Source organism: Arachis hypogaea, chromosome 5 (assembly GCF_003086295.3).
Source record: "Arachis hypogaea cultivar Tifrunner chromosome 5, arahy.Tifrunner.gnm2.J5K5, whole genome shotgun sequence".
In the NCBI taxonomy this organism is placed as follows: Eukaryota; Viridiplantae; Streptophyta; class Magnoliopsida; order Fabales; family Fabaceae; genus Arachis; species Arachis hypogaea.
In genome coordinates this window covers 45,174,354-45,180,840 of record NC_092040.1, presented here as the reverse complement: position 1 = coordinate 45,180,840, position 6,487 = coordinate 45,174,354, and the positions used below count along the sequence as shown (strand labels likewise).

The 6,487-nt window shown below is 34.5% G+C and overlaps 1 non-coding gene across 1 annotated transcript; it reads left to right on the top strand.

Annotated features, from left to right (window-relative positions):
* Nucleotides 1-434: 434 nt before the first annotated feature.
* Nucleotides 435-543, top strand: LOC112804632 (small nucleolar RNA R71). Its single transcript, XR_003203245.1, has one exon. It is a non-coding gene; the product is annotated as a small nucleolar RNA R71 (small nucleolar RNA).
* Nucleotides 544-6,487: the final 5,944 nt, after the last annotated feature.

The following is a 6,487-nucleotide window of genomic DNA, read 5'->3' as shown; positions in this document are numbered from 1 at the left end:
CGGATGATTTCTCCATGAAAGGTTATAGGTGTTGCCAAAGGCTTCACCTATATAATTTACCTCTGCCATTGCAGGGTTCTCAAGATCATAAGCTTCTTCTTCAGATGATGCTTCTTTAGTACTGTTGGATGCATTTTGCAATCCATTCAGACTCTGAGAAATCATGTTGACTTGCTGAGTCAATATTTTGTTCTGAGCCAATATGGCATGCAGAGCATCAATTTTAAGAACTCCCTTCCTCTGAGGCGTCCCATTACTCACAGGGTTCCTCTCAGAGGTGTATATGAATTGGTTATTTGCAACAATGTCAATGAGTTCTTGAGCTTCTGCAGGCATTTTCTTTAGGTGAATGGATCAACCTGCAGAATGGTCCAGTGACATCTTAGAGGATTCAGATAGACCATCATAGAATATATCTGAAATGGTCCACTCTGAAAGTATGTCAGAAGGATACTTTTTGGTCAACTGCTTGTATCTTTCCCAAGCTTCATAGAGGGATTCACCATCTTTTTGCTTGAAGGTCTGAACATCCACTTTAATTTTGCTCAGCTTTTGAGGAGGAAAGAACTTGCCCAAGAAGGCCGTGACCAGCTTATCTCAAGAGACCAGGCTATCTTTAGGTTGTGAGTCCAACCATGTTCTAACTCTGTCTCTTACAGCAAAAGGGAAAAGCATGAGCCTGTAGACTTCAGGATCTACTCTGTTAGTCTTAACAGTATCACAGATCTGCAAGAACTCAGTTAAAAACTAATAGGAATCTTCTGATGGAAGTCCATGAAACTTGCAGTTTTGTTGCATTAGAGCAACTAGTTGAGGCTTCAGCTCAAAATTGTTTGCTCCAATGGCAGGGATTGAGATGCTTCTTCCATAAAAATTGGAAGTAGGTTTAGTATAATCACCAAGCATCCTCCTTGCATTATTGTTGTTGTCATTATTTTTGGCTGCCATCTCCTCTTCTTTTTCGAAAATTTCTGTAAGGTTTTCTCTGTATTGCTGTAATTTAGCTTCTCTTAGTTTCTTCTTCAGAGTCCTTTCAGGTTCAGGATCTGCTTCAAAAAGAATGTTCTTGTCTTTGCTCCTACTCATATGAAAAAGAAGAGAACAGAAAATAATAATAGGGATCCTCTTTACCACAGTAGAGAGATTCTTTTATGTGAGTAGAAGAAGAAGAATAAGAATGAAGAGGAGAAAAATTCGAACACAGAAGAGAAGAGAGGGTTTGAATTTTAAGATGAAGAGAAGTGTTAGTAAATAAATAAAATAAATAGAAAGAGATGAGAGGGAGAGAATTTCGAAAATTATTTTTGAAAAAAAGGTTAGTGATTTTCAAAAATTAAGAAAAAATAAAATTAAAATTAAAATTTGAAACAATTAATTAATTAAAAGAATTTTGAAAAAGAGGGAGGTGATTTTCAAAAATTAGAGAAAGGAAAGTAGTTAGGTGGTTTTGAAAAAGATAAGAATTAGTAAAATAAACAAGAAGTCAATTAGTTAGTTGAAAAAGATTTGAAATTCAATTTTGAAAAGATAAGAAGTTAGAAAAGATGTTGAAATTAATTTTGAAAAAGATATGATTTGAAAAAGATATGGTTAAAAAGATATGATTGAAAAGATATTTTGAAAAAGATATGGTTAAAAAGATATGATTGAAAAGATATTTTGAAAAATATTTGAAGAGGAAATTAAAAAGATTTGATTTTTTAAAATTAAAATTGATTACTTAACTAACAAGAAACTAAAAGATATGATTCTAGAATTTAAAGATTGAACATTTCTTAACAAGAAAGTAACAAACTTCAAATTTTTGAATCAATCATATTAATTGTTAGCAAAGTTTTCGAAAATTTGAAATGAAATTAAGAAAAAGATTTTGAAAAATATTTTTAAATTTCGAAAATCATAAAAGAAAAATGAAAAAGATTTGATTTTTGAAAAAGTTTTGAAAAGATAGGATTTTTAAAATTGAAAATTTGACTTGACTTATAAGAAATAACTAAGTTTTAAAAAATTTTGACTAAGTCAACTCAAATTTTCGAAATTTATGAGAGAAAAAAGAAAAATATATTTTTTTGATTTTTTATAAGGAGAGAGAAAAACACAAATATGACCCAAAACATGAAAATTTTGGATCAAAACCACTAATGCATGCAATAACACTATGAATCTCAAGATGAACACGAAGAACACTTTGAAGATCATGATGAACATCAAGACTTATTTTTGAAAAATTTTCAAGAAACGAAAAACATGCAAGACACCAAACTTAGAAATTTTTCATGTTTAGGCACTATGAATACAAAAATGTATATGAAAAACAACAAAAGACACAAAACAAGAAAATTTAAAGATCAAATAAGAAGACTTATCAAGAACAACTTGAAGATCGTGAAGAACACCATGCATGAGTTTTTTTGAAAAATGCACAAATTTTTAAAAAATGCCATTGACACCAAACTTAAAAATTGACACTAGACTCAAACAAGAAACACAAAAATATTCTTGGTTTTTATGATTTTATTATTTTTTTTGGATTTTTTCGAAAATTAATTGTGGAAAAATGAAAAAGAAGAAAAATTTTGAAAAATTTTTGAAAAGTTTTTGAAAATAAAATAAGAAGAAAATTACCTAATCTGAGCAACAAGATGAACCATCAGTTGTCCAAACTCAAACAATCCCCGGCAACGGCGCCAAAAACTTGGTGCACGAAATTGTGATCATCAACAATGGCGCCAAAGACTTGGAGCTCTCAAACGTGAATCACACTTTGTCACAACTTCGCACAACTAACCAGCAAGTACACTGGGTCGTCCAAGTAATACCTTACGTGAGTAAGGGTCGATCCTACGGAGATTGTTGGTATGAAGCAAGCTATGGTCATCTTGTAAATCTCAGTTAGGCAGATTCAAATGGTTATAATGGGTTTCGAATATGAAAATAAATAAAGCTTAAAATAAAGATAGAGATACTTATGTAATTCATTGGTGGAAATTTCAGATAAGCGCATGAAGATACTATGTTCCTTCTGAATCTTTGCTTTCCTACTGCTTTCATCCAATCATTCTTACTCCTTTCCATGGCAAGCTCTATGTTGGGTTTCACCGTTGTCAATGGCTACCTCCCGTCCTCTCAGTGAAAATGGTCCAAATGCTCTGTCATAGCAAGGCTAATCATCTGTCAGTTCTCGATCATGCCGGAATAGAATCCAGTGATTCTTTTGCGTCTGTCACTACGCCCAACACTCACGAGTTTGAAGCTCATCACAGTCATCCCATCTCAGATCCTACTCGGAATACCACAAACAAGGTTTAGACTTTCCGGATCTTAGGAATGGCCGCCAATAATTCTAGCTTATACCACAAAGATTCTGATTAAGGAATCCAAGAGATACACGCTCGATCTAAGGTAGAACGGAAGTGGTTGTCAGGCACGCGTTCATAGGTGAGAATGATGATAAGTGTCACGGATCATCACATTCATCATATTGAAGTGCAACGAATATCTTAGAATAAGAATAAGCTAAATTGAATAGAAGAATAACAGTAATTGCATTAATACTCGAGGAACAGCAGAGCTCCACACCTTAATCTATGGTGTGTAGAAACTCCACCGTTGAAAATACATAAGTGATGGTCCAGGCATGGCCAAATGGCCAGCCCCCATGAAGGTCTAAAATTGCATACACTGATTAAAGATCAATCAAAAGACGAATATACAATAGTAAAAAGTCCTATTTATACTAGACTAGTTACTAGGGTTTACAGAAATAAGTCTTAGTGCAGAAATCCACTTCCAGGGCCCACTTTGGTGTTTTCTTGGGCTGAGCTTGAGCTTTACACGTGCAGAGGCTTCTCTTGGGGTTAAACGCCAAGTTGTAATGTGTTTTTGGTGTTTAACTCTAGTTTGTGACGTGTTTCTGGCGTTTTACTCCAGAATGCAGCATGGAACTGGCGTTGAACGCCAGTTTGCGTCATCTAAACTTGAATAAAGTATGAACTATTATATATTTCTGTAAAGCCCTGAATGTCTACTTTCCCACGCAGTTGAGAGCGCACCATTTGGAGTTCTGTAGCTCCAGAAAATTCATTTCGAGTGCAGGGAGGTCAGAATCCAACTGCATCAGCAGTCCTTTGTCAGCTTCCTATCAGATTTTTGCTCAGGTCCCTCAATTTCAGCCAGAAAATATCTGAAATCAGAGAAAAATACACAAATTCATAGTAAAGTCCAGAAATGTGAATTTTGCATAAAAATTAATAAAAACATCCCTAAAAGTAGCTAGATCTTACTAAAAACTACCTAAAAATAATGCCAAAAAGCGTATAAATTATCTGCTCATCACTCATCAATTGTAGCAACCCACCCTAATCCACTTTGCTCATCTTTGCATGCATCAAGGACAGTGCACTCTTTAAGTGTGGGGAGGTCGAGACCGGCTTTCGTGGGTAACTACTTCCTTTCACCAACACCAATTCTTAATCTTCTCTGTTAGTTAGTCATTTGCATGATACATTACATTATAGTTAAAGTTTGTGCATATTTTACCACTACTTAGTTGAAGTGATGATTTCTTTTCCAAGAAACTGTTCTAGGGCATTTCACTAATTTGAATTAAAACTTTTGAACTTGCTTGAAGAAATTTATTTTGAAACATGGTTTTAGAGCTAGAACACACAAGCCTAGTGAGATTTTGAGCCTATTGATTGGTTGCATGTTATCAACCAATATTTTATTTTGGTGTGTGTTGTTCTCTCTAAGGTTGTGATCTCTGTCTTGCTTGATTCTATATTTCCATTGTTTGATGTATGAATGCATTTATGTGATTGAGGCCTTTGTTTCACTAAGCTCACATACCTATATGGCCTTACCTTTTCATCATCATTTGCAAAGTAATGTTGAGCCTATTTTACCCCATTTGTTCTCTATTTTAGCACATCATTAACTCTAAGCAGAAAACAATAAATGTTCTTAATTTGAATCCTTGGTTAGCTTAGACTAGTGAGAGAGTGCATGATTTAAGTGTGGGAAAATTGGGTATGGGAACATCTGGTTTGGGAATGGGTATTGTATATTTTTGTGAAAATGTGAAAAAGATAGTTGAGCACATATTCTTGCATTTAATACTTAATCATATGCATTGATCTTATATATATATATATATATATATATATATATATATATATATATATATATTATCCACCATGTATATAAAAAGAATAAAAAGAAAAATAAAAATAAAAAGAAAAAAATAAAAAAAAAGAAAAAAAGAGAAAAAAATAAAAAGGGGACAAAATGCCCCAAAGTAAATGATGGTAGCAATGCATATGTATTGTACTCAAATTTGGAATGCATGAATATGTAGAAAACATAGTTAATGGGTAGTTAGGTTTTGTATTTTGATTACATGGATTGTCTTAGGCTATGTGGGGAAGTTTAGGTCAATCAAGAATTCAGATTTTAGTCCACTTAACCAAATATATTCTTACCTTGGCCTTAACCCCATTACAACTGATGAGCGGATAATTTATACGCTTTTTGGCATTGTTTTTAGGTAGTTTTTAGTAAGTTCAAGCTACTTTTAGGGATGTTTTCATTAGTTTTTATGTTAAATTCACATTTCTGGACTTTACTATGAGTTTGTATGTTTTTCTATGATTTCAGGTAATTTCTGGCTGAAATTGAGGGATTTGAGCAAAACTCTGAAAAAGGCTGACAAAAGGACTGCTGATGCTGTTGGAATCTGACCTCCCTACACTCGAAATGGATTTTCTGGAGCTCCAGAACTCCAATTGGCGCGCTCTCAATGACGTTGGAAAGTAGACATCCAGAGCTTTCCAGCAATATATAATAGTCCATACGTTATTCGGAAATTGACGACGTAACTTGGCGTTGAACGCCAAGTACATGCTGCTGTCTGGAGTTAAACGCCAGAAACACGTCATGATCCGGAGTTGAACGCTCAAAACACGTTATAACTTGGAGTTCAACTCCAAGAAAAGCCTCAGCTCGTGGATAGATCAAGCTCAGCCCAAGCATACACCAAGTGGGCCCCGGAAGTGGATTTATGCATCAATTACTTACTCATGTAAACCCTAGTAGCTAGTTTATTATAAATAGGACTTTTTACTAGTGTATTAGACATCTCTGGACGCCTAGTCCTTAGACCATGGGGGTTGGCCATTCGGCCATACCTGAACCTTTCACTTATGTATTTTCAACAGTGGAGTTTCTGCACACCATAGATTAAGGGTGTGGAGCTCTGCTGTACCTCAAGTTTCAATACAATTATTATTACTTTCTATTCAATTCTCTTCTATCCTTATTCCAAGATATACGTTACACTTAACTTTGATGAATGTGATGATCCCTGACACTCATCATCATTCTCACCTATGAACGCGCGTGACTGACAACCACTTCCGTTCTACTCTAGGCCGGGCGCATATCTCTTAGATTCCTCAACAGAATCTTCGTGGTATAAGCTAGATAGATG